General features: G+C 34.8%; 1 pseudogene; it reads right to left on the bottom strand.

Moving 5' to 3' along the window:
* The window catches only part of LOC118530752 (glyceraldehyde-3-phosphate dehydrogenase-like), a 169128-nt pseudogene extending 153522 nt beyond the window's left edge, over nucleotides 1–15606 (bottom strand).
* Between the last annotated feature and the right edge of the window lie 1263 nt (nucleotides 15607–16869).

Raw genomic sequence — 16869 nt, 5'->3', positions numbered from 1 at the left:
TAACTATTAACTCATCGGCAGGGAATAGAATTTTATGCAAAGAAAAATATTAGAAAGAAATTTTATTGATCTGGAACAGTAACAAACAAACACGAGTTATTTTTTTTTTCTGAAATAGCCACGTTTTACAGCATGCATTTCTTTTCTGATTTTTAAAACATTCTATTGATCTAAATATATAGTACATGCAGTAGCTAGATAAAAGCTCATTAAAATTAAATGAGACTTCTACCAATTACAGTAATTGTCAGAAAAGCAATTGGCTTTGGGAAGTTAAAATTATTGTCTAGAAGCTATTCTGAATAACTGTTGAGATGAAAGAATTTAAAATTAATTTTTCATTTACCACAAAAGATCTAGATAGAAGAGATTGTATTTATTGGTTTTGGCTAATAGTAAATTGTTTTATCCTTATGGGAAAATATTTTAAATGCTTTGGCCACCAAGAAAGTTTGGAGTTGATTTTTCAGTTTAAAATATTGGTAGAACTCAAACTATATTTTTTTATGCCAGCTTTACAAATAATATTTTGAAATTACATTAGTAGTGTCCATATTAGAGATTTTTTTATACTTTTAAAAATACGATAGTGGGGCACTGAGTGGCTCAATCGGTTAAGCATCTGACTCTTGATTTTGGCTCAGGTCATGATCTCAGGGTTGTGGGATCGAGCCTTGTGTTATGCTCCTCGCTCAGTGGAGAGTCTGCTGGAGATTCTCTCTCTCTCTCTCTCTGCCCCTTCCCTCAATAAATAAATCTTTAAAAAAATATGGATATGATAGTTTCAAATATCATTATCCTATGATGATATTAAAATATAAGAATGTACATGAAGTAGATGAAGGATAAATTAGGATTAGAAGCTATTTTCAGTTTTAACTGTCCAAGAAGCTGTTATAAACAACTTTCTAGTGACAGTGAAAATTGCGTTAGTGGTTTTAACAATGTACTTTAAATATAAACATTAGAGGATAATGTCAAATACCAGAGATGGAGATTTCACAATTGAAATAGCATTCGTGGAGGAGAAATAATTCACCTTTAAAGCCCTTTTGAGAGAAGTTTCTATATACAGCATATCCTTTAAGCCAACAACTGTCTATTCTTCTATGTACTCTCAGAATCTGGCATTTTGGCTATTATGTAATAATAATATTGTCCATTACATCAAATCTGTTCAGTAAATATTTAGGAAAGTAATAAATGAGCTTCATGAAGTTATTTGCCAGGCACTCTTCCCCAGCAAAGAACTCTTTCCCACAGAATTTCTATCCTAGTGAAAAAGAAAACAAGATGAGCCTCGGGATTGGCATAGTCCACCAAGCAATATTACATTTCATAATTATAGATGAGTCAGCTAATGATATCATGGAATGGAAAAATTCTGGTCACCACATCTCCTACATACTTTTTTTCTTCCAAGCATTGTCAGTAAATTAGGTAAAAAGGCATGAGTGCTCTGGAGTTTTAAAAAGGTTCATGTTGCTATAGGAATTAATTATAATTTGTATATCAATCTGAGTTGATATTACTATAAGGTATAGTTGACCTTTGCTTTTTTTCTAAACATTTGTGTTTGCTTTCATCTGCAGATTTTTGAAAATACTATTAGAGAGGTTGCTTAAGCTTTTAACCTTATGTTAATCAAAGTAAGAATTTATGTACCAAAGATAATTAGAAGATGAGAAAATGAACTGCCAGCTAGCACATCAGCACTTTTGTATAACACATATCTTCTTTTCTCATATTTTGACTCGAAATAATTTTCACATTTGCTCTTTGGCATCATAACGGCCAATTGTTTGGCTTATTTAGAATAATGGTCCTATTACATTATAAATGGCATTGAATGTGAAAATTTATATTACGTTATCTGAGCCACTTATTTATTTTTTTAACAAATATGCATCATTCAGCTATACCTTGACTCTTGGAATCTGAATTCTTGGAGGTGAGACTTAGAAATTACATTTTAATTGACTAGCTGGGGTTCAGAAGTACTGCTATTGGAGCCGTTCAGGAACAATTCACCCCTGTTCCCCTCCCCAACCCTTACCTGTGGCATCATTATTTCGAGGTGGAAGGAAACCTTGAACATGATTCAAGGACACAATTTGGTACGCTGTGCTAATCGGATAGGCTAGGGATTATAAACAGATTCAAACTGAGACAAGCAATCTCTTGGCTTCTCCTCTTTCAAATTTATTCCTTTTTCTATTGATTCATCTTCATCCCCCATGCAGCTGGTACAATAAAACAAGTCTCATGCTATCAAGCATTTTTGAAAGGACTCCCTTTTATTAAAGCTTGTAGCAGACCTAAGTGGGGCCCATAAGAAGGGAAGTCTTAGGCTAAAATATATTCTTTTCTAGAATATATCTTCATATATTTTAATTTCTGTTTCTACCGTAATTCCTCACCACTCATTCATTCGCTCAATCAGTTAACAAGTATTTGTTGAGTTGGTACCGTAGGCTAGGCAGTGTCATGAGCACTGTCGGGCAAGCCCTAACAGTGGCCACAGAACCTAATCTTATGGAGATGATCTCATGGAGGGAGTGGGCCATAAACAAATCCTAAGGAGACATACAAAATTTCAATAATTAAAAGAGGAGCAGACCACATGTAGCCCTGCAGGTCCGTATACAACATAGACTTTGGCTTTTATTCTTAGTGATTTGACAATCCTCTGGAATTACCGTGTCAGAATAGAGAGACCTGACTTGCCAAAATCACATTATGATCCCCTTGGCTTAGCCTCTAGTATGTGTAAAAAGAATCATTGATTTACCCAGCCCAACCTACATTTAACGTGTACCCTCAAATGGATTAATCAATAAGATGAATGTCAAAGTTATAGCTTGTAGTAAATATCAATTCTTATCTAAAATATCCTCTTTCATGAAGAAATATAAGTCATCTCACACCCAGACAAAACAAAATGCCAGTCTTAAGCCTTGGCCATTTTATTAGTGAATGTTTGAGCAAGAAACAGAATCAAATTCAGATTTTTCAAGAGACTTCATTCAGTTAATACAACATTTTAAAAAGTGTTAAGAATATTATGAAACAAACAGAAGGTTGATGAACTCAGAGAATAGCATTAATAGTAAGTTATTGCCTCTCCTGGGGCTGAAGGGGTCAAGTAGCCTAGTGAGAGATGGGGCCATGAAAGAAAAGCTGCCCAGAGTTGGGTTGGAAAACATCCACTGAAAGAAGACCTGGCTCAGACCCATGAGGGAGCATAAAAACCAGACCTACCTGTTCTTCCGTCCTCTGACCCTGTGTCAATTCTTCTTATTACTGGATTTTATGGTGATCTACCTAGACCACCTCTCAAAAATGAGGCATCTATCCCCCTGCTGCTAGGAATATTTAACAGTTGATGGTTCATAGCTGCAGGAAAATTCTCTAGGAAATACCCTTGGCTTCAGAAAACTGCCTCACCAAAGGAAACTTCTCTCTGAAGAGCAATGCCCGATCAACGATTGGTTGAAGTGAGGCTACAAACTGGAACAGTTCGGAGGGGCCATCACAGCTCCAGAGCTCAGCCTAGGATGACTGAGGCTTCAGATGTCCTCACATTATAAGATAGCTTCTCCCTTCACCAGTACTGCCTACTTCACTTCCTTGTGAGTATATCTTTCAAGAGAAATCCCCTCTAATCTCCAAACAACTCCCCATCTCAAAGTCTATTTTCAAGAAATTCAGTCTCAGACACTATCCTTCGCTGAACCAAGCCCAACCCAGCTAGCAAGATTGCTGAGGCAGTGAACTGCGTAGCAGCCAATCTCCCTGGCACAGAGCAGAGGAAAGAAAGGCTGAGAACCGAGTGAAAGTGGGGTTGGGATACAAATGCTGAACAATAAAAAATTATCAACAAAATTTGGAGGAGTCACTTATGTTTCGCAAATTATGACTTTTTTTCTTGCTAATAAGTTTATAGCAAATTTAAAAAGGCAGCCCTCCAGTTTCAGTCATACATAGGAGATCATTCTAACGAACTTTTCCCATAAATACCTGCATTTTTATACACCTTACTCCACTGAGTTTCAGTGTCTAAATATGACACCAATAATTATGTCATGAGATGTTCAAAGCTTCTCTTTTAAATTTTGTTTCTCCCCAAGACTTCTGATTATATGAATGTAAATGCAGATAAAAATAATATGTTTCCTAAATTAGCTGTGGCGATGCTAAAAGACCCTATCCAATGTTCCCTTAATTGTAGACATAAGGCATATCAAGATGGGACATGAGAGGGCCGCCTGGGTGGCTCAGTCGTTAAGCGTCTGCCTTTGGCTCAGGTCGTGATCCCAGGGTCCTGGGATCGAGCCCCGCATCGGGCTCCCTGCTCAATGGGAAGCCTGTTTCTCCCTCTCCCACTCCCCCTGCTTGTGTTCCCTCTCTCACTGTGTCTCTCTGTCAAATAAATAAAATCTTTAAAAAAAAAAAAAGATGGGACATGAGAGAAGTATAAAATGGTGTTTTAAAAACCCTGTTCCATAATGCTGAAAATGGTTCTACTTTTCAACAGTTATAATTCTATGATTTAGACACATAGCAGAGAGAGACTGTTCCAGATCAAGTAGGATAAATGAGGTAGATGAAGCAACAATAGGAAGAGCATAACTCGATGAGCCGATGACTTAAGGTACTCTTTCATGAATCGCACTAACCTCACAAATGTCAAAAATAAGGAGAGACTTGCACCCAAAGAGGAAAAATAGCAGAGGTAGTGAAAAACCTTTTGAATCAATGGATGACTTAATCTTGCTTCATCTATCCTTCCATTCTTGATCATTCAGCAAATAGATGGTTGCTTCTATTAAAAGGTAAATTGAAAAAATAAATAAATAAAAATAAAAGGTAAATTGGACTGACAGACATTGTATGTTTTGTTTTGTTTTTTAACATGGGATAAGATGTTTATACTGATGTGTTGACCCAGGAAAAAGAAGATGATTTTTGATCAGATAGTGAAGAGAATTTCTCGAGACATATCTCTGTAGGTAAAAGTGGTGGGAACATGTGTATTAGGTTAGAGCATGGAGAATACATCTTTGGTGAAAGGTATAGCATTAACATAGGGTAGAGATTCTGGTAGGTGATTAGGTATGTTGTAAGAGATTTCAGAAGGTTTTATATATACGTATTTTTATATATTATATTTATATTTTATATATATTTCTATAATATATATAGTTTCCATTTTGGGAGGAAAAAAGAGAAAGTAAAATGGTCTGCTCTAGGTTTTTAGTTATTGTTTTATTTTGTTTTTGGTCAGCCTTTGCCAGATTGAAGTTCTCCTCTGTACTTACTTTGCTAAAAGATCATGAGGTTGTTATTCTTTTTATGATGAATGAATGTTGAATTTTTATAGATATTATTTCTGCTTCTACTGAGGTGAACACATTGTTTTATTCTGTAATCAGTTCAGATATTGACTTACATTTATGGATTTTTAATATTAAATGAAACCTGCATTCCCTGAGATACATCAAATTTGTTCAAGATATATTTTCCTGTTCATGTGTTTTCTGATATGGGCTTGCTACTTTTTTTGAGAATTTTTGCCCCTATGTTCCTGTGTGAAATTGGCTAGTAATTTTCTTTTCTTATAATATCCTTGTCAGATTTTGGTGTCAAGGTTTTCAAGCCTCATGAAATGAGTTGACCTTTCTTGTTCTATTCTCTAGAAGAGCTTCTATAAGATGAAAAATATTCCTTTCTTATTTATTTGGTTACAAAAAATTCAAACCATCATGACCTTGAGTTTTACTTGTGGAAAAATATTGATGACATTCAATTTTTTAAAAAATATAAAATACTCATTTAATTTTTATTCCACAGTCAATTTTGGCAAGTTGTTTATTTCGCATCTATTTTCAAATGTATTGCTATTAGACTATTCATAATATCCTTTTATATTATCTGTTTAAACTCTATTCCATCTGTACTCATTCACTCTGTCATTACTGGTATTTATATATTTATACCTTTTCTTTCTTTTTTTCTCTTCATAAGTAGCCATTATTTTGTCAATTGTACTATTCTTTTAAAGAAACTTTTTTTTTTTGCTGCATTGTGCATTTCTATTTATTTTTCTCTTAAATGTAAAGTTTCAGTCTGTCTACTTTTTTGGATCCATTTTGCAATCTTTTCAGGTAATACTTAATTTCTAAGTTATGCATTTAAAATTTAAAATTTCTTCAAAATGCTGCTTTAGCTATTTCGAACAAGATTTGGCATGCATTATTTTGTTATCCATTAAAATATTTTCTTAATAAATTCACGCATTTTGTAATATCCAACTATATGGGGGATATATTATTTATAGTTTATCATTGATTTGTAATATAATTGCACTATATTCAAAAAGCATATTTTGATCTCACTGTTGAAGGTTTTTATGATTTGCTTTTGGGTCTAGTATTTGGTAAATGCAATATTTACAGTGTTTGCAAATGCACTATATATGTTTGAAAAATAATGTGCAATCTAGAGTTGCTAGGTGTAATATTCTAATTTTTCCATTAGGTCAAAATGTTTCATTATAATTGTTCAAGTCTTCTACATCCTAACTTAGTTGGTCTACTTTCTAATTTTTTTTAATTTAATATCTATTTTTATATAGCATTATTTTATTTTTCTAATGAAATAAATTGTATCTACTTTAGAGATACTTTATTGATTTCCAAAGAAAGTTGAGCAAAGCAGGTAATTACAGAAAGAACACACTTTAGCTATCTTCCCATGTGCTTATTCCACCAAGCTATAAACTAGTTTTATAGAGCAGCTATAGATTACAGACAAGTGAATGTATTTGAATCTATTAAAACAGATTCAACCAACTTCTATTTCTGCCCTACCAAAAAGTTTACTTACCACACAGCAGTGAGAGAATTTCTTTTAAATACAGGATACCCTGGTCATTTGGATTTCAGATAATGAATAATGTTTTACCATAAGTATGTGCCATGTAATATTTGGGACATAATTATTTTTAAAATGTATTCATTGTTTATCTGAGGTTGAAATATAACTGGACAGCCAGTGTTTCTTATTTGCTAAATCTAGTAAGTTCCTCCTCTGCTCAAAACTTTCCAATGGCTTCCCTTTTCACATGGAGTTAAAAGCCAAAGTAAAAATGAGTTGTGGACATGGTAATACATGCTCTGGCCTTGGACTAATTCTCTGGTCTCACTTCCTATACTAACATCCCAGTATTACTCCAGAATATCCACAGTGACCTTGCTATACCTGGACTACACCAAACACACTTCTGCCCCAGGGCCCTGCTGTTTCCATTCTCACTTCCTTCAGGTGACTATGAAAATGGATCACCTTTTGAGAGAGTCCCTCTCTGACCAGCTTATATAAAATAGCAATCATTTCCATATTTACCGCCCTCACGCTCTTATCTTTCTTTGGGATACTTATCACCATCTGATGCTATCTAATTATTTTTCTGCCTCCCTTCCAATTAGATTTAAGCTCTACGAGGTCAAAGAATTTATTCTGTTCACGATTGCATACATAATGCCTAGAACTGCACCAACATGTAGGGGCTCCATACATTTTTGCAGATGGAATAAATAGAATAAACAATTGCCTACCTAGAAAGTAACACAATGTTTCTTATTTATAGTATTGTTTTTCAGTGTACCATCATTCTAAGCATGGTATATACAAGTCAAAGGGATTCTATTAAGAGAATTAAGGTGATATAAATGATTATTTCAACCCAAATTATATTGAAACTTCAGTTAGAAAAATTAATACTTATTTAGATGGGGAGACATCATTTATCTTCATGTCTTCTTATGATTTGCTTAAAAATTATTTAAGCAAAAAAAATATAAAAATTATTTAAGCAAATAAGTAAGAGACATTGAAATTAATGACACTATCATTCTACCAGATAAAGTGTTGAAAGCAATTAAGATTGTATTACCGGGGCACCTGAGTGGTTCAGTCGCGTTAAGCATCTGCCTTCAGCTCAGGTCATGATCCCAGGGTCCTGGGATCGAGCCCCTCATCGGGCTCCCTGCTCAGCGGGAACCTTGCTTCTCCCTCTCCCACTCCCCCTGCTTGTGGTCCCTCTCTCTCTCTGTGTCTCTCTCCTTCAAATAAATAAATAAAATCTTTAAAAAAAAAAAAAAGAATGTTTTACAAATTGGTTTTGAATTTACTCATGCAATTATTTTGGCTCTTGCCAATATTTTTATAAAGCTGTACATAAGCTTTTATGTTCTTTAAAAACCTGATTATAAGTTCTTTTAAATAATCAACATTTTAGGGGCACCTGGGTGGCTCTGTGGGTTAAGCGTCCGACTCTTGATTTCAGCACAGGTCATGATCTCAGGGTCCTGAGATCCAGCCTTGTGTTGGGCTCCACGCTCAGTGCGTTGTCTGCTAGGGATCTTTCTCTCCCTCTCCCTCCCCCCTCCACAAATAAATAAATAAAGTCTTTTAAAAATTCAAAATATTACAGAATATCAGACTAAAGTCAGAGATGCATATAAACCTATCCTTACAAATGATGAAAACTAGCCTTACAAGTCCAGTGATACTTAACGATTGTGTTTTTAGAAGCTACTCTGAGATTGGGGTCGGAGTTCCAAATAACAGGTCATTCAGGTCACTCTCACATGCCAAGGCATAGCGTCTAAAGAATAATATAGTGTTAGAGTGGTTGTGCCCAGAGCCTTATAACTTCAGCTATGCACTGTCCCATCCCCACTGCATAAACAGTCAGACCATTGAGTTTCCATAGCCACCAACAAAGGCTTCCACTTTCCTCAAGGTGAATTTCCCTCTTAAGAATTTGGATAACTTTCTTTCCAGAAGACATGAATTAGAAGTGTCCCATCCTATCACAGACGTTTCAAGAATATTGAGGGAAAGAGGTCCTGATATCAATTACTTTCCTCCCAAGAGGCTCCTTGATCATGTTGCACAGGTGACCATAATTTAGCGTTTAGCATGGAAATCCAAGAATATATAGAGTAGTGTCTTTGTTAACCTAGAAATGTTTTTATTCTCTTCTCTAGGGAAATGAGTGCTTACGTGCTTTATATTTGCACAACTAGAGAAAGGTCATTCAAGGGAATGCTATGTAAGGAAAGTGTGGGCTGTGCCATAGTCTGGTTTTTATGAGTAGTGCCCCTTCCTAGGTGCTCTGTTATATCATCATGAAAGTTTAATCGAGGAAACATGGAAATACAGCTTTATTTTTTTAAAAATAGCTACCACATTTTGATATCTTAATTTAAATATTGTTAACATTCACTCTAACACTCGATTTGAAATATGCATGTGAGAATAAAGATTAAAGTTTAGATCTGGCCTATTTGCAGAGTAGAGACTAAAATTTTGTTGAAAATATTTCTAAAGGTTTTGGGTAATCTAATTATCATGTTATTAAAATGCTGCATACACAATAAAGGAGAAAAAAACAAAATTGCCTATTTATAGTACTAAGAGACTCTTTTCAAATATAACTAATATTTATTTTGAACAAAATTGTTATAGAAAACTTTAAGTTGCGTAAGATTTTATAATATCCCCACAATTACCAGGCAGCACCACACTGTGGAATGACTATATTTTATTTCATATGTGGCACTTTTTGGGGGGATGGGGGATGGAAAAGACCTCTTAATTATCCTGATTTGGAGATGTACCCTGTGGCTTAAATTCTTGCAATATTTCTGAAGGTATAAGTAAAATAGGTTAGTTCAAGATGCAAACAACAGTCAGTCCCAAGTTATTTCTCATGATGGAGTTTATTGCAGGGAGAATACAAAAAAAAATAGAAAGCAAAAGACGTTTTTCAGGAATTACAGATGCAGGGTTTACCAATAACCTCAGTTCAGGTATCAACTTGGCATTCCTGTTCTAGTGACATATGCTCAGTACTGATTCTACTACCTCTGTTTCTGTGCTTTCTCTCTCCATATTACATTTAAAACTCCCAAACAGAAAGGATGTGATTGAACTGTTTTGTCACCATCACATTGAGATCATCCCTACTGGGTATATGTCCTTGTTGGTTTTTTGCTTTTCCTTTTAACAAGGCATGCTCTTAAATCCAGTCTAAGATCGCCTTTTGTTTAAGATGTGATTCCTGCTTCAGTTATTTTTTTTTAAAGATTTTATTTATTTGACAGAGAGAGACAGACAGAGAAAGAGGGAACACAAGCCGGGGCAGTAGGAGAGGGAGAAGCAGGCTTCCCGCTGAGCAGGGAGCCCGCCGCGGACTCAATTCCAGGACCCTGGGACCATGACCCAAGGCGAAGGCAGATGCTTAACGACTGAGCCACCCAGGCGCCCCCGTGCTTCAAGTTATTTGTGGAGTCAGAGTCAAATGTCAAATCAAAGGACCATGTGTGTGTTATTTAAAGTTTCAAAGTCTATTTAGTACGCTAGACATATTTAGTCATAAGCATGGAAGAAATACATTATTTTGATACATTTTCAATTAAATAAGTAGTGCTTATGAAGAATCTAACAATAACTTACAAATTCTTACTGACTAAAAACATCATGGTCTTCCAGTAATTGTTACTTCTGTGGCCTTCTTAGAAAGCATTAGCAATGCAAATGTATGTTATTTGGATATAGTCTTTCACTTAAAAAAATATTTTTCAGTGTTTGTGAACTTGCTCTCTTTTTCATTTTTTTCATCTTATCAGCTTTAATAAAAAATTTAAAAATGTACTATCTTCAATTTTGTGGAATGCTTACCAGAATCATAGCTTGTACGTATTTACAATAATGCTATAACTATAATAAACCAAATATTTTGTAATAAACATAGGCATTTATCAACTGGCACTTACATAAAAGTGTTAATTTGCTAGAATTTTTACAAAGGCAGATACAGACAATGAATTTGTCAAATAAATATCCCCTGATATCAAGATTTTCATACCGATTTTACAATAGTTATAATTCTTGACACAATGGTTGTCCTTGTTCCTAAAAGAAAAGGGAAAACTTAGCAGATGGAGTAACAGCTGACTGAGCCTGGGAAAACCAGGTAAATAGGAGTCTCTCAGATCCTCCCTGACTAAATACCCCATATGTTATTTCCATGCTACCATGGGCATTTCACAGAGAGATAAGAACCTCTTCCAACGTTGACATTAGCACAAATTCAGCACAGGCCCCACTGCTCTGGAAATCCCAAACAAATCTAAAGGGCTTTACTGACTCCCTGAGAAGAGTTTTAACCCCAAGAGAGGGCAAGGCACAGACAGAAATCTTTTGCAGCACAGCCATGACTATAGACGAGTCCCACTAAATAGTGCCAAGCTTGTTATTGCAATCCAGGACAGATGATATGACCATTTCTAGGTTCACTCGATCATTTGTAGTCCTCCCAGCTCTCAACTTTGAGCTCAGCAAATGTTTTTATTTTCCAAAAAGGCAGACTTCATAAAATGATAGCTCGCAAGTCTAATTTTCACTATGGACCTGAAAAAAGTGTAATTTGAAATTCAAAAATGATCTGTGACATTTTTTTTGGCCTATGTTGTGTTCGTTTCCCCGGAGGCAACACTTACTGTGGCTTTGTAAATCACGGGCTGGTGAGTGTCTAAAATATACACAAAGAAGGATTTTTGTTAAGTAGTTTCCTGTGTTACTTGGTTCCACTAGTCTCAGTAGTTGTAAATACCAAAAGGCAGGAATACAAGATATTCATAAATAATTTTCAGTAAAAAGTAAAAATAGTGCCAGACTCAAGTAAGAATTTGGTCCAATAATGTTGTGACCTTATACGAAACAACTGTATTATTTTATTTTGCATACATTTTGTACAAATTGAAAGCAAAAATCTGGAATGCAGCCCACCGAACTAGAATGTTAATTCAGCCTTTGTCTAGAATTTAAATTCAAGATTTTTATTAGAGTGGAACAAATCTAACCACTGTAAAAAAATACTGTGCTAAGCACTATGTCTAAAGAGACAACACTCTTGAAAGGTAAATAAGGCAAGCACAGGGATAAGCATAAAAACATAAAGAATTAAAATTATTGTAGAAGTTAATTAAAAGAACCATATCATTGGAGAGAAAGGAGTAGTAGATATGATGGGCCTCTTTTTAAGCCAGACTCTAATACAGGAGATGTCTTTTTGATAAGCTGGCTGCTTCTCTAAATATCTTCAGAGAATTTCCTTGACTTCCCTGTGAAGAAGGCGATTTTACGCAATATGTAGGGTAGCCAATCCCATGACGGCCCGGTGATGAGAATTATTAGAATTGTTTAACATGACATCTTAAGGTACTCTTTGATATACTGTGAGTTAAGAATTCCTTGGACTTACCTGCCATAAAAATCCTGAAGGGAGTTTATTATGTAACAAAACATCCTTCACCTGAGACTATTCCATGGCAAAGTCTGAGTCATGGAATTCCCCTGAGAGAATCTGCATATTACAACGTAGCACAAGTGTATATTAGCGCTCAATCTTGACACTTTGTACTATACTATGCAAACAAACTTTTAGCATGCCTGATATTTTATAATGTCAGAGCACACAGGAGTTTCCTCTTACTATCCCAAATGAGAAAGGTTAAGTTGTAACTGATACCAACACTGTCAGTCATCTTGGGTATGTGGGGGAACATATCGTTTCAGGTAGAAAAATGACAATGAGTTGTATCCATGCAGTTGGCCCATTAACCAAGCTCTTCCCCCCACCTCCTTCTAAGACGGTGGGTGGCACTGTGGGATCCCTAGATCTGCCTGGACCTTTCATACACACAAAGAGAAACAGGTCTCACCAACGGAAGGCTAAGAAAATTCATGTTTTAAAATGTCTCTGCACAACAGAATAATTTTTAAGCAAGGAAAAATATCAAATGTACCAAGCCAGCACCAGCACGGCACATATTTCATATTTCTAAAAGTATTACACATATCTATTGTTAAAGTTACATCATTGAATCTTAATTTATTCTCCACCCTGCTGAACCTCTTGAAGGAAAAGCAGTCCTCTAGCTAACCCCTTTGTCTAACAGACCATAACATCATCTCCATCATGTAGGTTTTCCACATGCTAACAAACCTCAAGAACCTATAAAAACCTGTTTAATTTGGGTGCCTGGGTGGCTCAGTTGGTTAAGCGACCGCCTTCAGCTCAGGTCATGATCCTGGAGTCCCAGGATCGAGTCCCACATCGGGCTCCCCACTCAGTGGGGAGTCTGCTTCTCCCTCTCACCCTCTCCCCTCTCATGCTCTCTCTCACTCTCTCTCAAATAAATAAATAAAATCTTTAAAAAAAAAAACCTGTTTAATTTATAATTATGAAACTTGGCATTCTCAGCCCCAAACTACCAAAAATTCATGTAGCAAAAGCAATAGTTAAAACAAGAAACAAAAGAAAAGTAAAAAGAAATAATTTAAAAATAAACTTCTATTAATTTGCTAGTGCTTAACTATTTATTAGAAAATGATATAAATAAACATAATTTATATGATAATTGGAATTGGTATTTTCATTGTATATAAGGCTATTATTGATTAATAAGAATGACTTTATAATACTTAAGCTTATTCTAGAGCTTAGATTTTTCCTGATTTTTGGGCTGTTGGTGTATCATTGGCAAACCTAAACCATTTTGATTAGGATTAAGATAACATTGTGCTTTTATTTTAAGTAGGTTAAAGGGGTCACAAGTATAATTAAGGCATGGTACAGCTGTTACTTTTCTAAATCACTTTAAGGGAACTGAAATAATTTAGATGGAACAAGGGACGATTGTAGATGACACATTTCCTCAGCTCAGACATCTTTTAGCCCTTGCCTATCATGGAAACCATCATAGATACCAACTAGAGTAAGACAGGCACCAGGGCAGAACAGCCGAGATTAGAGGTGGCTAATGACATTTTTGATAACAAGGCACCTGGAGGAGGTGATTTTTTCAGATGTCATCTGCAAAACAGTGCATATTATCTGACACCCTTTAGCGTTCAGCATATCAAAAATAACAAGGTATCTTTTTAAATTTTTGAGTAATTTGTACATATTCTATGTTGTATCTAATGCCTTTCATTTAAATTTCAGTTTTGTCCCATGAGTTAAAAATCACTGACTAGGAAATAAGCCTCATGTAGGCAGGGAGATGTTTGCCTTGAACAGCAGAGTGTATCTAGTACCTACACAATTTATAAGACATAATAATCCACAGTTCACCAATGATTATTTTTTAATATAAAAAATTAGAGCATGGGTAATTTAAGATTCTTAAAGTTTTGAAAAAATATTGGGTCAGCAGTCTTGTAAAAATATGGTTTATAATTTTTGCACTAAATATCATGCTTTAAAAACATGCTAAAATAATATATCCTAATATACTAACCAATATTAATTATCCTTCATGGGATATATCCTATAAGTAATATATCTTAATGATTATGTATTTCTGCCAACAATTTGTTCTAAACTGTATTCTAAATAAAAACCCAACTTCAAAGAATAGTGATTAGTTAAGTAACTTAAAAGTCCTGAAGATCTCAACTTGTATTTTGCCTTATTTTAAGTAAATATAGACATTCAGAACACAACATAGAAAAAATAATTTTTCTGACATATACAAAGTCAGTGAATGAGTCTGAAGTAGTTCATTTCATTCTGCTACAAACTGAGGAAAACCAAACTGGCATAAACAGTAATTAAATTTCAGGCAATGTTCTGCAATGCCCATTCAGCTTCCGAAGAATAAGGAGCTGCTTGTAAATGGTGGCAATCTCTTCCTCATAAAAGAGGAACAGAAAACCTCTTGGAAAGCAGAAAATCACATAAATGGAACACTTTTAAAAAATCTATGGAAGAATAATAAACCTTTATTTGAACAAGCAGAAAAATGTGATACAGCCTTCTGCATGAATATTATAGAATGTTAGTATTTCCATTAATTTCTTTTTATAAATTGTCAAGTTGAGCACAAATCACTCAACATTTTAGAAACTGTAAACTCTATATTTTATGCTATCTGGCACAAAATGTAATTTCAGAGTACACAATATTCAACATCAAATCGAAAGCCATCCCTAACACAGCTGAATAGGTAATGCTCACAGGTATTTAAACATTTTCAGATTAAATCTGCTGCAATGGTTTTCAAATAAAGTACCATATCTGAAATCTTAGCACATCTTTTATTTGAGCTCAAACTACTTCAAACTGAGTTACTTTTCTCTGATTAAAGCCTTGGCAACCACCACTGAGAGCTTGCTTTTAACATGTCAATTCACAGACTCCAAGAATTCTACCTTTTTATAAGGTTCACTCAGAGCTTGACGATTAATTTTCAGATCTCAATTCAGGGGAGGGATTGGAACCAAGAAGACCTATTTAAGGATGGTCACCTTTTTTTCATATTCTCTACCTCTGTTGGAAATTTTGCAAATAGACAATAATGACAAAGAGGAGTTTATCAAACTGGATTTGACTAACCCGTTTAGTCTTCTGCTAGCAAGATAAAATCCAGATGCCACCACAGCATAGCTCTTCTCCAGCACAATATGCTTCTCAATAGTTTCTAGTGTTTTCCCTTTTGCAGAAACTATGCTAACTTCCACCACCATCTTAAAATGCAGCTAACAGAGTAGGGTGAGGAAAGAAGAGCTCTAAAATTGCTTAAAATTCAGCATGCAAACCTAAACACTTGACTCAGGAGGATTCCTTATGATGGTTATTCAAAATTTATTTACTTGTTATTTATATGCCATGAATAACTGATTTTTGTAAAGCAGAAAACGCACATAAATTTAAATGAGGTGTTTCATAAGATCAGAAATGCCAACCCCAAGGATGGAAATGAATAGATAAAGATTTTTCATGATAACACTGTCAGATCAAAATGATAGCCTATTATCAAAAAGGTGTCAATTCTGCTTAGTAGATATTATTTAAGAAAACAAAGAGGTATGCATTAATGATTTAGGAATATTTCCAAAAATGTCTAATCTTTAGATTGTTATCAATGGGAAGTAGATGTATTAAAAAAAAAAAGGTAGACAAAAATGCTACTTCATCCTTAAAATTGCTTTTTAAATGAGGACTGATTCCCTGTGGAAGATATATTATTGGAAAAGATTGGTTTCTTAGGGGGTGAAGGGAATTGCATCAGTGCATTTGAACCAGACTTAGAAGAAAAACAACATCAATAAATGTTACTCCCTTAGGTAAATAATTTAGTCATTAGTCAATGATAAATTGGGTGGATTTCTACCCACCTGTGGAAACACTTAACCCAAGAAATGAATAATTTCCTATAAAAATATGTATCTTTTGGGTAATTGGGTATTTAATAAAGAAATGAAATTCAAACAAGTATAATTCAAGTTGTGATTAAGTTACCTAATATATTTTCTAGTTTAAATAGATTTGGTCATAATATAAAGAGAAAAAAAATCCCTTCTTCCCAATTCCTATCGCCACTTGCCTTTCCAACCTTTACTCCCCAGTTTGGTTCTAGAATAAGCTAGCATCACAGTGGCAAGTTAACAAAGCAAATTGATGAATATAAAATTCAGAACAAAAGTGTTCCTTTATACCACTATGCCAGGGCTTTAACTTTTAAGCATTTTGTGGGTAAATTTAAGAACAAGTGAATTTCAAAAGTTACTTAGAACCCAGGAAAGGAGAAACCAATGACCCAACACTTTAGTTCATTATATTTGCTCTATCACAAAATATTTTTTGCTCTTAAAAATGTCTGATACAGGGGACACCTGGGTGGCTCAGTCAGTTGAGGGTTGAGCATCTGCCTTCTCAGGTCATGATTCCAGAGTCCTGGGATTGAACCTGACAAGGGCTTTCTGCTCAGTGGGGAGCCTGCTTCTCCC

Source organism: Halichoerus grypus, chromosome 7, assembly GCF_964656455.1.
Source record: "Halichoerus grypus chromosome 7, mHalGry1.hap1.1, whole genome shotgun sequence".
NCBI classification, from domain to species: domain Eukaryota; kingdom Metazoa; phylum Chordata; class Mammalia; order Carnivora; family Phocidae; genus Halichoerus; species Halichoerus grypus.
Note: the sequence above shows the minus strand (reverse complement) of the source record. Positions and strands in the feature narration are given on the sequence as shown.